This window comes from Rattus norvegicus, chromosome 9 (genome assembly GCF_036323735.1).
Source record: "Rattus norvegicus strain BN/NHsdMcwi chromosome 9, GRCr8, whole genome shotgun sequence".
Classification (NCBI taxonomy): domain Eukaryota; kingdom Metazoa; phylum Chordata; class Mammalia; order Rodentia; family Muridae; genus Rattus; species Rattus norvegicus.
In genome coordinates this window covers 71,146,822-71,164,148 of record NC_086027.1, presented here as the reverse complement: position 1 = coordinate 71,164,148, position 17,327 = coordinate 71,146,822, and the positions used below count along the sequence as shown (strand labels likewise).

Below are 17,327 nucleotides of genomic sequence, written 5' to 3'. Positions count from 1 at the left end.
CTGAAGCCAGACAGAGCAGCTCAGTTAGGGGAACAGGATCCACAAGCAGGCAACAGAGTCAGGGACAGTCCCTGCTCCAGTTGTTGGGGGTGGAGGGAACATAAAGACCAAGCACACCAAATGCTACTACGAGTGTGCAGGGGTCCCAACACTAGCTCTTTGGTTGTTGGTTCAGTCTCTGGGAGCCCCCAAGGGTCCAGATTAGTTGAGTCTGTTGATTTTCTTGTAGCGTCTCTATCTTCTCTGGGTTCCTCAATCCTTCTTCCAACTCTTCTGCAAGACTTCCTGAGGTCAATCTAATGTTTGACAGTAACTCTATGCTTCTGTTTCAGTCCTAGTTCTGCAGTGACCTGAGGTGCCAGGGTGCATTAGGACCCAGGGGGGGACTTCCCCCATTTTCACAGGAGAATGGGAGGAGAGATGGGGAGGGGTTGTATGAGACAGCACTGGGAGGAGAAGGGGGTTCCAATAGGGATATTAGAGATATAAAGTAAATAAATAAATTAATGGGGAAAAACAAAATATGGTGTTATACCAAACTATTATGATCATTTCTAAGTTTTATATACATTACACACAATTAATTTTTCTTCACCTTAAAAGACATCATTTTCTAACTGCTTCTTCTTTAAAAATGTATTTAATTGTGGTGTGTGTGTGTGTGTGTGTGTGTGTGTGTGTGTGTATGTGTGTTTTGTTTATGGGTGCATGTTTGCTATGCCACAAATGTATACACAGAGCACAATTTTGTGGAATTGGTTCTCTCCTTTCAGTATTATATGGATTTTGCGGATTGAACTCATAGTCACCAGGCTCTGACAGCAAATGCCTTTACTCACTAAGACAAGAATTTCTTAGGCACAAATATGTCTATTATATTGTACAGGTTAAGTTTTCAGAACCCCAGCGTCTAAACCAGGAGTGCTCAGAGTTCAAACACTTTTGACTTTTATATAATTAGCACAACCATGACAGGGTTTCTGTGGACGAGACCCAAGTATAGGCAAAGATCTATGCATGTTCCATACATACCTTAAATGTAGCAGGCCAGCAGTTGTGACTAGCCTAGGCACAGATTTTGCACATAAGAGTCAACAGAGAATTCTTCCTGTATCCAGTTGATACTCAAAAACTGGTACTTCAATTTTAAGAACACTTAGGAACTCAGATTTTAAACTAGAAATGCTTAACTTGTATTTTTAACAGATTTTTTTTTAGATGAACCTTCTAGAACATATTTAGTGACACAGTGAATAATAATGTAAGGGTATGAGCTGTTAGGGAGATAGAGTTCCTAGTCCATTAATGGTGAAGCATAGAGGCTGTTTCCCCAGGAATGGGTCAAGCAATTGGAGTAACCTTTCTGAGAAACTCTTGTCCTTATAAAGATTTTGACCACATTTTCAATATAACAACATTGAGTTATGATTTGGTCATCAATAAACCCTTTAAGTAAGTACTGTTTCTTAAAGGTATATAGATTTAGATATTTAAAAGGTTAGGTAATTTAGCCATTTAAGAGTTAACTTCCACACTCTGAACAGCAAGTAGCTATGTTAGACTTTATACAAATTGGGTCATGTGCAGGCTGGGGCTTCTGACATTCCTTGGTTGTTTTAGCATATGAGATTGCAATAAATAGATTACACTTGCATTACTAAGTTCTCTGATGAAATCTAAATAAAAAATTACTTCGTGAATAGAAATCTGCATACATTTGAAGTTATAATGGGTGCGCCAGTATCATGCATTTACACCATTTAGGATATTTGTATTTTGAATCAATTGTGTTTCTTGACTTGGAATCCCTGCCTCCTCTCTCTCTTTTGGTTCTATTTTGGGATATTTGTCAAGCAACTAATACTGTCTGACCTAAGGTGAACAAAATCTCTAAATATTCAGCTCCTGTGATATTTGCTACAGCTGACACGCACCCAAATTGCTCTTTTCTAATGTAATTCAATTTCATGTTGCTTCAGGTAAGAGCAAGCAGTTCGAGCATGTTTTGAATATAATTCCCGTGGCACTAGGTTTGTGCACACTATGTTATTCTTGTATAAACAGATTTATGGAAGATGAAAATAGGATTCATAAATAAGAAACACAGATTTATTATTATGGAAATATAATCAAATCTAATTCTACAATCAAAAGGGAAAACTCTTTGTAATTTAAAATTAAGAGTTAGAATATATATATGTATATATATATATTTCTTAAGATTTAAAAATACTTTGAAAAAAGGAAATGAAGATGTAGAAGAGTACAAAAGAAAACCGAATGCCAGAGAGACACAGAAGCCTAGGAGGGGCACAGACAATTTGATCTAATTTACCCTATCTTGCAGAGCAAGCGAATTCACATGATCTAAATCAATTATGTCAAGTGATTGCCTAATTTATTCATAGATTCCTCCAATTAGAAAATAAAGCACACAGCCCTTTTCTTCAAATTCTAAACAACTGCTTCCATTCTTCTCTGTTTAATGAAATTGAAGCTTTTGGCCTTCTGTACTTCCTGGATTTAATTCTTTCCTGAAGTTTGTTTTCCTTCCTTCCTTCCTTCTTTCTTTCTTTCTTTCTTTCTTTCTTTCTTTCTTTCTTTCTTTCTTTCTCTCTCTCTCTCTCTCTCTCTCTCTTTCTTTCTTTCTTTCTTTCAAGCTTACTCACTTTCAAGTGAAAACAACAACAACAACAACAACAACAACAACAACAACAACAACAACACCAAACAACCAACCAAACAAAAAAACCCAACTAGTTCAGACGAGTGAACGAGGTTGCTTGGTGCCTGGTGTTACATCTGCACCTCCCTTCCTAGATGTCTTTATCTCTATTCCTTTTTGCAACCCAATACAAACATTTGTTCGCCCTTTGATTTGCTTCTCATTTAATCATTTGTTTGCACTTTTATTCATTTAATCTTTTGATGTTAGGAAAAGAGAATCTGTTTACACAGTAAGATCAGCCAAGTCAATGATGGAGATTAATGGAGTTTCCTAGATTGCAGCCAGATTGCTCTAACCGTATTCATTCAACCATCCATCTCATATGTAGTTGGCATGCACGCACGCAAAATGGTGAGCAGAAGTGCCCAAGAATCATTAGGTATGACCCTGGAGGGGCTTGTAATCTGATTGGAGTCAGAAAAAAAGTTCTCATTTGGTAGGTATCCAAAGAGTGTAATTCTGTGCTAAAATTAGTGATATCAATGGTAAATGCTCCAGGAATTCATAGAAAGATCTAGGGCAAAGAGATGAGATAGTCTCCAAGGACAGACAGACAAACAAGTCCTGAGTGGAAGAAGGGATTTAGATGGAAAATAACAAAAAAATAGGTCTTCTATTATTAGAAGTCAGGTTGGAAGATTCATAAGTTCCAATTTAAATATAAAGTCAAAATAACTTGGAACTTAGCCATCTCACTTAGATAAGTCTGAGCTTGAATCCTTGCTGGCTTACTACATATTACCCATTCTCTTCACACTCTGAAATCCTCATTTATGACGAGTTCGTAAATGTCTCCCACTTTCAAGGCTTAAACCTAGGATGCCAGGATTTTGAGATGCTATGGGTATCTGTCTAGATTACTAGAAGGTCCTACTATAAGGACTACACCCTAAAGAGGACTATAGGTTTGACACGCTCTCTGTTCCATCTGGAGATGTAACCATTTACTATGACATATCTCCCGTTATTACTCCCTGTCATTCTCCTCAGATGTCCAGTCAAGAGGACCCACCAATGATGTCAGCAATATAAATATCCTTTAATATAAATATCCATAAGTGGCCAGTACCTGGCATTTCATTGTGGTATCATGATTCTGAGAAATAACTGTGGAATTCCTACGCCAAAGACTGTTTGGCACACACCAATCAATTCCCAAATGAGCCTTAGCATGATTACAGAGTTACTATAGTGCAGTTACCCTTTTTGTTTTTCACAGTCTGGATTAACAGACTTTGAGGTTTGAATACTATGGCTGAAGAACTGAATCTTCTTACCATAGGTAAAGTCCGTGCTTCAGAACCATGGGTGTCACTGTCCCACAGTTATTATGCCACACATGTACTTCTTCAGAAGCACACAGCAGGACACTTAGTCACGTTCTGTCGTCAAGGCCATGGTTAATTCACACTTTACTCCAGCCAGACTTAGTCGATCTGCTCAGCAATTCATTCATCATGTTCAGTTCAGCGGCTGCGCACTCCTCTATCCCGGAAATCCCCTCTCCGCCTCCACCCTCGTCACGGCCGCTCTCTTCATTGCAGTTTCACTGGAAATTCTGCACTCTGCTTTGTACTCATCCTTGCTCCTTGCCAGGATTTTGTTAGATCAATAGACCTATGAGATGCCGTGGTGTCTCAGATCCAGTGAGTTTAGGAACTGCTCTGCAGATTTTATCTTGAGACTCATGGAATCTCTTGTGACCTGGAGCTAGGGTTTTGGTATGAAGTGTTTCACCAAGAAGTTCATGTATTGAAGGCTTTGTCTCTCTAGGGGCTGACATATATGGGGAGGTTCTAGAAACTTTAGGAGGTAGGGGTATGGTTTAGAAGAAATAAGAAGGGTACTAGACCCAGATCCAGATCCTTGTGGGTATCTTATCCCAAGACCACTTTTACCACTTTCAGTCATCCCCCAGCCACTGTCTTCCCTATGCCATCATGTACTGAATAACACCAGGAGCTAACATACGGCCTCCCTCCCTTTTCTGTGTTACTTTGGTGACCGTGATGGTGAAAATAAACACACCTGGAGTACACACAATTAACTTTAAATACGTATTTCCTCAATTCTTTTCTATCATTAATGATCCATCACTGAAATCGTAGTAAGACAATCTATTGGTTTTTAAGTTGCATGTGGATGGTACATGCCGGGAGTCCAGTACTCAGGAGATGAGGGCAGAAGAATGACTGGGTTTGAGATCAGTGTAGGAAGATCCTGCCGTCACATATGCACATGTGCAAGCTCATGCACACACATGTGTGCATACACACATGCACACACAGAGAGAAAAACAAATAAGCAAATACCCAAACCAACCAAACAAAACCCTTTACTACATGGTTTAGGCTGGTCTTGAACTTGTCAATCTCCTGTCTCAGCCTTCTGAGTGCTAGGTTATGTCTGTACATTACCACACTCATTTTAATTAAATTTGAGGAGACATCTACATTTATATCCACAAACGTATGCCTCAGTTTTTGGTAAGATTGGACAGCAAGAGGATCTGACCAGTAGGCTTTCTTCTCACTTGCTTGGTTGGAGAGAAAGCACTGGGGTTTTTTACCTCATAGATACTGATTTATTGAGCTAAGATTTAAAAACCTCCAAGGTAATTCATTTTTTATCTAATTTTTGTGTGATGATAACTTTTCTTAAGTGCTGAAAATGGGCTAAATGCTTTCCGATTCCTTGGTACATGACTGTTTTACTACTGAGGAATCTTAAGCTGGGACCTTCGCCTTCTCTCGGTTTGTTCAAGGCAGTCCTGAAGTGCTTGGGGACTGGGGATTGTGTCAATCAATTCCAGGATCAACAGAGGGTCGATAGCTTATTCCCAGTTCACTTAAAACCATCACTCCTGATTAGTCAATTTCCAATATGATCTCTTTTTTAATTTTCAGTTTAATTTTTACATCTTGCATAGAGTTGCTAGACGCCTTTCCTTATGGACACTGGCAACCAGGTGGGTACTGCTGCATTAGTCTTTCTACAAACTGGAGTGATATCTGTGTCATCCTTGAAACCTTTCCCGTCCTTATTCACTTACTGAATTATTACCATTTACACACCCAATCTCTTGAACTTTACCCATGAGAATATTTCTACTAAAAAACAATGGCCACAACAAGAAATTAAGCTATTCATATAAGATCCTGTTCTCTATTATCAGTGATGTGTCTAAGCTATTTAGGGTTGTATTTAACATGGAGGAAATATACCCAATATATATTTATTGAATTAATGAGAGAAAGGAGAACAGATGGATAAATGATTTTCATATAAAACTGAAATCATATCTGCAACATTAGATGACTGTCTCTTCTTGTGAAGGGAGGGTAGACATCTTTGCGAATGCTTGCTACTGCTAGGTATCCTTCAGCAGCAAGAGTGCAGCATGTGGCATCCCAGAGGAGAGCTCAAGGGTTCTGATTACAATTAAAACTAATTTATTCTTTAAAAGATTAATTGATGTGTATGAGCTAAAAAAGTTTTTGGAATTATAAAATGGTCTGAATTTGACTTTACTTCTGGATCATTTAAATTTTTCTCTAATCATTTAATGAAAGATGTAGACATATTGATTAATATGTAGTTTGGAACAAATACCTTAGTGAAATATCTGCTTTCCCCTGTGAGCAAGGGCTAAAATGTGACCTTTAATGTAGAGTAACATTTTACTTGCAAAAAGTGATATTTCACATAGAATGCTTTCACACAGAATTCATGCTCAAAACAGTTCAGATGGTTCACAAAGAAAAAAAGCTAGAACAAAATATATGAAAGATATATTTTCATCTTTAAAATAATTTAAAAAGTAAAATATTCCTTTTAAATCTATCAGTGGCAGAAAGAGGGGACAAGTGGTAACAACCAGAGTCTTTCATGTACTGTCATAAGGAACAAAAGTACTTTTCAGGAGGAACCAGTGACTTGGATCAAGAGTGTGACATTTTACTACATATGGTCAACTAATTACAGGAACTTACAATAGTGTAATGGTCATTTCAGTCCTGAGGAAAGCACGTACATAGAGATGAGACTAAAACTGTGCAAGACTAAAATGTTTGCACTTTAATAAGGCACTGTAGCTACTTCCTGTAAAAGTGGAATGGTTGTCTCTCCTTACTAGTGCTTTAATCTAAGTCTGAAGTGTTTTCTGGGTCACTCTTCATCATTCAGGATCCTTCTCAGAGGGGATAATTATGAAATTGCAAAACTTCATTTAATATATACTTATTATATCACACGTTTTGTGTGATATTAAGCTACATGTTAAGCAGAATAAGTTCAGCCAATGAGAAATATTTCAGAACAACTAAAGTAGATTTGGCCTATCATTCCAAGGAGTATTTCAGTACTTTGTTCTATTCTTTGAGCAGCTGTTTTAGCTTTCTTATGGAGATATTCTCATATTCATACAGAAGTTCTTTTTAAATGAACATGGGTTGCATTTAAATATGAACAATGACTTAAGAAACAAAAGCAAGCAATATAAGGTTTATATTTGGCTTAGTTAAAAGGATTAGAATCCTACAGAAGAGCTCGATTCATGTACAGGTATAAGAAAGCAATTCAGGTATTAAGCTTTAAGTGTGACTGCTGAACGTTTCAGTTTTAAAGAAGAAGATAGTTTCCCTATCAATCAAGATGTTTCATCATGTTATAAATCAAGTTCTACTATACAGAGGCCAGCTTCATAAATACCTTCATGGATTGATAATTACACAACATCACTAGTGATGATTCAGTAATAAACATGTCCAAACTCTATAGTTCTCTCAGTGTCTCCTGCAGGAAAAATTTAACATTACATAATTCCTCCTGGAAGAGAATTTATTTGTGCAGTAATTTAAAAGTCAGCCACTAATTGTAAGGAGATGTGTAATGTAGTGGCTCCTTGTTAGTTATCCTAGTAGCATTACTTTTTCCACAACTGCTAATATTACTAAAAAACATCACTGACGATCTTTTGTGCTGTAGGCACTGGGTTAAGTGTTTTTACGTGAAAGATGGTTCTTTCTTCTTTAAAGGAAGAAAACATGATTATTCAAAACACAAGTGATTCCCTCTCTCAAAACTTGCTCTCAAAAAAAGATAAAAGAGAGCAAGTTTAAGGCCATTTGTGAGCATGCATGCACGCATTGGAAAGAGTCTGATAAGGGGAGGCTGGAATGAGCCAAAAACTCAGAAAATTCTAGAAATATAAGTCAGTATGGAAGTATCATTTCTATACATCTGGAATCACTTCCAATGAACACAGCCAATTCACCTCAAAACCTGTTTCTGAGGCAAAGGCACACACTTTTAATCCCTGTACTAAGGAGGTAGAGGCAAGGTGGATCTCTATGAGTTCAAGGCCAGCCTGACCTACATAGAAAGTTCTAGGACAGCCAGGGCTATATAATGAAACTCTGTCTAAAAAAAAAAGAAGAAAAGAAAAGAAAAAGAAAGAAAGAAAGGAAGAAAAATGTTTCTGTGGGTTTCCACAGAAGTTGAGGAAAAGTTACACAGGGACATATAGGAAGAGAATTATACCCTTAACAAAAAGAGCTACTCCTACATGGTTTCTCTGAGTCAAATGGGAGCCAATCAACTTTTGAACAAGGCCTGTATATTGCACTATTGTATTGAGAACAATGAGCCAGCCACAGATGCAGAGAAAGGATCCCTGAAATTCGGTTAATATTAAGAATAATCTAACATTCATTTAAAAATGTAGCAATTATTTGGAACTTAATTCTTTTTTAAATAATTTTTGCTAAACCAATTCTGACTTTCCTAGTGTTCTCAAATGGACTGGTTGGGGTGGGGGTGCTGTGAACTGCGGGGAACAACTTTTGTTTCCTTACTGGTTTCTCTGTTTTTGGTACCTAAGTGCTGCCATGTGCTTTCTGCAAACTCCACTTGCTTCTCCTTCAGTCATAATTATAGCTTGGATGGTTATTTTAACCACACGAGCATAGTAGGTACATAAGCCAAGGGTGTTGTCATGGCCTTACACTTTGAGCTACTCAAGGCTGAGGCTACAGGGTCACACATTTGAGGTCTATCTGCCCAACATAGTAAGTTCATGGTTAGCTTGGGCAACAATTACAACAAAACCCCTTGCACAGAAAGAGAATTTATATTTCTTACTAAAAATAATTCCAAGGTTAGTTCCTTTCCCACTGTGTCGGTAGAGTTTCTTTCTCTTCTCAGTCTTGATGAGTTGTTTTGATTTACACAAATTTCCCTTCATACCAAGCATGCAAAAGGGAGGAATTAGTTTTCTATTACTAACATCTCCCTAGGTCAGTGTCTCTCAACCTAGGGGTCACAACCCCTTTAGAGATGACCCTTTCACAGGGGTCATCAAAAAATACAGATCTTTATAATAAGGTTCAAAACAGTAGCAAAATTAAAGTTGTGAAATAGCAATAAAATAATTTTATTGTTTGGAGTCAGTACAATATGAGGAACTGTATTAAAGGGTCACAGCATTAGGAAGGTTGAGCACCACTGACCTAGTACTAAAGCTTGTAAGCTTCTTGTGTCTTCCAATGTGATTTCTATTGCCCAATCTATCTGGAGTGTATACCAGAGTACAAGAGTTTCAGTAACAAGTAGGAGAATACCTAAGCAGCACTTCCCTGAGCTGAAAAACCCTTAGGTGTTGTATCTTCATGTCTTTCAACTGGTTTTCATTGGACATGGTTTCTGGGCCCCTCTGCAGTATCTAAATCCATTTTATACTGTCCTGATGTCTATTGAAATGTTGTATTCAGTTAAATACAGTCTTGCGTGTGTGCACTATAGTAAATCAGTCGTGTTACTTGATCTGATAGCATAGAAGTTCATACAGAAACATCCATGCCAGGCGAGCAGCTAAAGGCACAGGCTATCATCCACAGGGGTTGTCATGTGGAGTCTTGAGTCTTACACTAAGACAACTGTGCTTTTCCCAACCTGGCTTCAAGAGAATACCTCACGTCTCATTACTCTGTCTTAGGGAGCTTCTACTTTGCTCAGTCTGGGTCCAGTTTTGAATGTAGTTTCATGAAGTTATTGCTATCTGAAATTTTACTGTTTATTCACTGTATACAACTTTACTTTCTATTGACTTAAACAGAATAAACACACCCTGTTATTTACCTGGGATATTGTTTTGTATATGATAAGTATCCAGTAAGTGCTCATTGGGTACATACTTTCTTTTTGCTATTTATATGTGTGGTGGTTTAAATAGGAGTGGCCTTCGCTGACTCCTGTATTTGAATGCATGGCCCAGAGGGAGCAGCAATATTAGGATGTTCAAGCTATGCCCAGTGTGGTACACAGTCTTCTTCTGCTGCCTGAGGATCGCCAGGTAGAATTCTCAGCTCCTCCAGTACCCTGACTGCCTATATGCAGTCAAGCTTCCCATCATGATGACAATGGACTAAACCTCTGAAACTGTAAGCCAGCCCCAATTAAATCATTAAATGTTTTCCCTTCTAAGAGTTGCTGTGGTCATGGCGTCTCTTCACAGCAGTACAAAGCCTGAGACAGTATGAATAATATGTTGATGCCACAGCGTGCATGCAGGGCTCAAAGGATAACTTGCAGGAGATGGTTTTCCCCTTCCAGCATGGGTTTCTAGGATCAAGCTCATGTTACGAGGCTTTCATAGGAAACATTTTGAACTGATCCATCTCTCTAGCCTGAATTCTATTGTCACAATTCTGGGAACCCAGTTTTCATGGAAATTATGTCAGCTCAACAGAATGCCCATTTTCTGGGCCCACCTTTATTGTAAAATTGGTAAGATTCCATTCCATCCCAGAGTCTCTTCCTCCAAATTACCCATAGCCAGGTTCCATCAAAGTCCTTGACTACCTAAAAAACATATTTATCTCTTTGTACTGAAAACCTTCAAAATCCTTTCCTCTAACATTCTAAAATGTAATTATTCAGTTGAGTGCCTTGTTCTTGGCTCTTGGAAATTTAACTATCTAATGATCCACCTCTTCTTGCTGAGGTGTTTTGATTTTCGCTTTGTTTCTTTGTCATGGACAAGTAAGAGGCTGCAAGTACAGTCTACAGGAGGTGGCTATTTGACCTCTTTAGGGCGATAACAGACATCTAACTGGTATATTTTAGGAGCGAACGTTCTAATGCTATATCTATACCTCAGTACATAACTCGACCCATTGAGCTCATCCAGAAGACAAAGAGAAACATATTCAAGGTCAATATCGCATGCAATACTTCCATGACTGTCCATTTATAAATTCTCACATGGAAAGAGGCTTGGGTTATTTCATATATTTTCACTATATTTTCATATAGTGGCAGGTTGTCAACGGCCACTACTCTTGATGAATGCTAGTAATCTTGGGCAGCCGGTTTATAATCATGGTCCATTTACAGCACACAAATAACAATTCTTTTAACTTCCATATTCAGGCAACCCTACTCTTCCAGCTGGAGCATCATTCTTCCATATACTTAAAGAAAACTAACACAGGAACCCAGTGGCATTTGTTAGGAATCCTAAACAATGGGCCATCATACTCTTTCCTAGATTATGCCAACAGTTCCCTTGGAAGCCCTCCCTTAACTCCTAGGCACTCCTTTCCTGTTAGAGTTTAATATAGAAACAGCCACCACATCTCCCATCACGTACTGGCTCCTGGGGTTTCATGTAATAAGGCAAATAGTGGGTACTCAGTAAGCATTTGTTCATCAGTCACTCAATAACTCTGCGATTGTCTAGTTCTGTCTTGATAAGACACAAATCTAGCTCATCCAGTGCTCCTTCCTGATCACTTCTTTGACTAATTGAGAAAGTGAGTAAACACTATCTTTAAGGGATACCATTAATTTCTCTTTACCAAGCAGATTTGTTTGTTATTTTAATGTTAGACTTGTTAAAACAGCAACAGTTGGTTGAGCTCTTACTATCTTCAAAGAATTTGTTTATTGATAATAATAGAGAATATACACAGGACTAAAATTTTATATTAAGATAAATCGATATATAACATCCTAAAGTAGTGTAAAATCAGAATATATAATTTTATAATTTTTTGTAGTCAGTCTTCAGGGTATTTGTCATACTTTATGTGCAAAAATGAAAAAAAGAAAGAATTCATTACAAAAATAAATTTACAAACAAAGTAGAAAAGTGGGTTTAATTTACTTATTTCATTCCCATCTTTGGTCTCGTATGAAAGGTGCCAATTTCTGAGAGGAATATCCCATCTCTATAAAAGAGTTCTATTCAAAATATATCTCTAATAATTTGCCTTTTTAAGTACAGGAAATCGAGTTGTGTATAGTTTACAACAACTGCTTGTCCACAAACATTCCCTAAATTTAAAAAAATAGGAGTTACTAACAATAAAGCTGCTGACAGGAGATCCTGAAAGACAATCAGCCAATCTATCCCTTCTCCCCCGAGTTTAGAGAGAGTTGTGCAAGGCACATGCAGTCTGCAAAAAGAGACCAGGAAATATGTGATATCAACAACCTTCATTGTCAGAAAACTTCCTACAATTTCATCTGGCTGCCTCGTGCACCGCTGTCATCTCATTTCCTCCCATTGAGCAGAGGCAGACAGCTGCTCCAGCTTCCTCAGCTGCATTGCCCTCTCGCCCTGTGTCACAGACACCATCTCAAATAAGAGTGGGAGCTCGAATGGAAGCAGAACACAAAATTCCTTTTAAAAATATCTTGTGAGAAACAGCATCTTAAACTTGGCTTTGAATGGGGCTATAGATTAGGTCAACAAAGGGGCCAAAATCCTGAAGTGCTGTCCCTTAAATAATTGAGACTAATTCTTAAACACTATTATGGGGTCATAAAACACCAAGCCTGGAAATTAAAGATTTTTATGCCTCATCAAAAAGTCTTTGAATGTAGTTCCCTGGCATTCTGCCAATAAGGGCAGCTCTTGGGGGGTGGGGTGGGGGGAACCCCATGCCAAAGGCCAAAAAGGCAGCTGTGTTATTCAGCTTCCGAGGGCTTCCAACTCAACACCCACACAAGCTCAATTATGAACAAATTAAAGGGATCCAGACAGAACATAGTAATTCTGGTAATTTAAATAAATAGAGGAAAGTCTGCAATTAGTAGAGAAAGATTGATTTTCTGGAAAACCCCAAAGTATCTACACAGTCCCTTAAATTGCACCCCACCCCTTGAATAAGTATAGTTACAGCCAATTGCTTAAAAACAAATTTCGTGTACTTTATTATTTTAATCATCCTTGATCTGTCTTAAACATGACCACATGCATGCTCTAAGGATATCTACTAAATAGTGACGGAAAAACGGCCTGCCCAAATGTAGACTAGTTCCACAGAAATTAAGAATACCAAGTAAAACGACTTTCAGTGTTTGGATTATGCTTTACAGTGTGGCCATACTGAAACCCTTCTAGAGAAATTCCACATGTAAAACTACTGTTAACCAAGTGAACTTTAGAAGTTTAGAGAAAACAATTATTCAAAAGGAATCAGGGACTAATTGTGAACAATCTACTTAATTAGCTTTCTTTTAGTTTATTAACAAAGAAAAATATGACAGTATTAACAAAGAAAAAGTGACAGTATATGTCACTTTGTATAGATCCTTACAAATCACTTAATAAAATTCAATACCTGTTCTTGATTTAAAGAATAAAGGGACTAATGAAAAAAGTTTAGGAAACTAGCACTTTACAAAGAAGCTATTTTAACCTGATAAAGTGGTTCTCTCAGGAATGCATAAATAACATTTACACACACACACACACACACACACACACACACACACACACACACACACACAATGAGGAAACATTCTTATCAAATCTTTAAACTCACTTTGATTATTTGGTTCATGGGAGAGTCAATGTATTCAAAGAGCCAAAGTAATTTACCTTTGAAAAGAAAATCTAGTTTTCAGCTTAAAAAGATGAATGAGAAGAAAGTTATCCTGTAAGTAACTAAAATTCAGAGTAAGAGTAGGATGATTTGCACAGGGTGGCACGTTGTGCAGGGTAGATTTATGTGTAATAAATGCAGGTCTATAAACCCACTCACGTACAAATAGAAAGCAGTTTAGTATCTAACGAGGTTGCATTCTAAATTAATAGTAAAGGTTAAATAATACATTAAGTGTTTATGTTTCTTTAGAAATATTCATATACTATGAATACAAAATATATTATTAGTAATTTTCCCCAAAAGCCACTTGAAGAAAATAAATGTGATAAATAGGACACCAAAAACCATAACCAAACCAAACCAAACCAAACCAAAGGAAGACAAGATGGCGTTACATGGCAATGAGTCTAAAATGTGCTTGTATTTCTGTAAGCATATATGATTCAGGGAGGGTGGCTGGGCACATCTCTGTGAAGGAGCCAGAGGCTGACCACAGAGATAGTCTCAATCAGTTTCCCCCATAGATTTGAGACAGGGTCTCTCACTGTACCTGGATGTCATTTATTGGCAAGACTTGCTGTCCAATGAGCTCCTAGAGGTCTTCCTGTGTGCCTTCTCAAATCCAACATTCAAAGCTAGGTGCTAGGGTAGATGGGTACTAGGGTTCTAGGCTCAGGTCCTCATGGTTTTACAGTACATGCTTTATTGACTGAGTACTTGTATCAGCCCCATCAAACCATTTATCTTTTACGGTAAAAGATACCAAGATCAAAGGGAAAACACAAGTAACCATGACAATACTACTCTTAAAAAAACATAAAAGGGAACAAATGGAATACTGGCAAAGGACAAATACATTAATTCAAATAAGAAGATACAAAGGGGCCAAAAGAAAGATACATAAAATAAAACATTCAGTCAAGTTCAAGTTGCATTTAAACAGGAAAGAGAAAAGCAAAGCGTAAATCAAGAGAGTCGTTCATTCTGTACTGCATAACTGTGCAATGATTCCAGTGTACATGTGGCACGATCATGTGCATGAAGGCTGAGCAAAGTGCACAGCACGGCAGGCAGGGACATCTGTGTATGTGCCTGGTGACTAGGGGAAGGGGGTGGGGATATGGGGGCTAAAGTTTTCATAAGACTTGCCCATCTTAGGAAAGAATATAAGGAAAAAATAGTCTATAAGTAAAAAATATGTAACTGGAATCTCCTTGCCTTTAAAAACTCATCTGACCATATGAAAAAGGGCTCAATATAGAAGTTAAGATTATGGTATGACTCAGTACCGAGCATCATACCGAGATGGTGCACACCACCCTTTGAAGATTCCTATAGACTACATATAAATGTAGTTTTTACTACACAGCCCCAGCTGGCCTTAAATCCACCTCTTCTTGCCTCATCCACCTACGTGGCTGGCTTTATATGTGTCTCAAGAATCTACCACCACACTTAGGTCATGGAAAGTTTCTGACAGAGAACTAGCCAGTCTACAGTCATCACTCAATAAATAAATATGAACATTTATACTCTCATGCCTTTTTATTTTTAGTCATATGAAGCTGATGTTTTTTCCAGGTTAAGAAAATATTATGTGAGAATTCTAACTTAATATTATAGACTTTTTAAAAATGGGAATTAAATCCAGGGTCCTGCGCATGCCAGGGAAGTACTGTACCAGCTGAACCACATTTCCAGCCCTACGGTTTATTATTAGTTTCTTAACATTTGAAGTTGTACTTTATCCTGCTGAGAGCATTGTTCCCCTAAACATCATCACTATCAATACTTAAAACTATATATATATATATATATATATTGCATATACACATACATATATACATACATACAATCTAGAGTCCTCAATGGTACTTTAAGCCACAAGGAACACTCAACTTCTGTAATCAAGGAGGAGACATTTCCAAATGCCCAGTGCTGGAGTATCGTAGGGTTTACTTAGTGTGAAAGATAACACATTTAGTAAGCTTGACTTACAAAATATAAAGAACAAGATTGTCCTGTACTGCCTACTAGTAAACTGTCTTAGCCTTGAATTCATACTTCTCAGGAGGGGCTCAATTTGACAACTGCTGCAAAAAAAAAAAGTTTTAATAGCATCCACTAAGTCACTTCGGAACAGTGCACTTTAAACCAAGTTGTTCTATTTTTTTTTCTTTTTCTTTCTTTGATTTTTTTCTTCGAACTTAGGTCTTTAAACAAAATACTCCATGGACTTTTGAATAAATTGAAAAAACATTGTTTTTACCATTTTTCATTAGTGTATACCTATCATGACCAATAAAACATGACGGATGAATGCTAATACATATATTTCAGAAATAAGATTTCAATTTGAAAGAGAAAGTTTTCTCTAAAATAAAGTGTCAGTATTAATCATACCATTAAATCCTTCAACCTTCATCAGAGAATCTTCTATTCGTAGTAGATGGTGATTAACACGGAGACAGACAACTAATGAAGGTATAGAGTCACTCCAGAATACCAAGTCCAAAATGGGACATCTGTATCATGCCCCCCCTTCCCAGACTCAGGGATCATTCCAGAAGAGGGGACTAAAGGAGTACAAGAGCCAGAGACAGCGATGACTACAAGAAAACTGCATCTACTATGAACTGAAAGGGACAGCACGTGCATGGCCTGTACAAGCTCAAGCCAGACCAGAGTCCAACACGGAGACAGGAGGTAGGTATGAAGCCCCACCGCTAGCTGAGATGATATTAACGAGTGAAATGGAGAAAGTTTGTTTTTCTTTAAGAGTATAGCCTCTGGTGGGCCAACCACTCTCCAGTGGAAGGCCTCAGGAATATATGGGCAAGACTACCTGAACTTGAGAGATGTTTTAAGAAAAAGTGGGTAGGGTGAATTTGGAAGGAGCTGAGGACTGGGGTACGTATGATCAAAAAATAAATGCTTTTGGACATGACTGAGGTTTAATAATTATGCAGACTGCCTAATATTTTTTCTCTCTTAAAATGGATGATATACTAATTTTATCTTTGGCACAGATTTTAGAATTATAATGCAACACACTTTTTTTTAATTAAATGAAGAAAACAGCAATATATTTCCCTCCCCAAATTTAATAGCCATTTTAACGCATTCATCTTATTTATAGAGAAATTGGCAAGACAGAAGAGGAAATGTTTATCAAGCACTTCAAGAAAATGAATTGCTCCTTAAATTATTAGTAATCACAGATGTCACTGTCACATTAGCCCTTTGGTTTGTCTCAGGTTTGCTCTTGAGAAAAATCCCCTTATGACCAGTGCTCACAACAGCATCCTTGTTGAGCTTTTCTGCCTGTCTCACCCTATAGGTGATTAGAGCAAATGCTTCCCAACGATTTAGTTAATTTATAGAAAATGGAATCAATTTCCCTTGTTTCATCGTGATTGAACATTTTCCTGAGCGTCTGTAAATGAGCAACAGATAAGTCCTATTTATCAGACCACTGGGTAGAGCTCGCTGTTTTGATGATTCTGTTTCCTTGTTAATGTTAATGAGATATGTAATATGCCTCAAGAAGAAAACATTGCAGAGGTTGGCCCCTGTGCACTCAAGATAAAATGAATATTTTGTTCTGTATCTACTATGAACTAATATGTATGCTACACCCTGCAAGTTCCCAGAGGATGGGAGCAATGTTCTTAAGTGTCTGAAAAGTCTTACAGCTTCATGCC

General features: G+C 37.6%; 1 protein-coding gene across 3 annotated transcripts in view; it reads right to left on the bottom strand.

Moving 5' to 3' along the window:
- Positions 1-17,327, bottom strand: part of Pard3b (par-3 family cell polarity regulator beta) — a 1,028,687-nt gene that overhangs the window by 396,896 nt on the left and 614,464 nt on the right.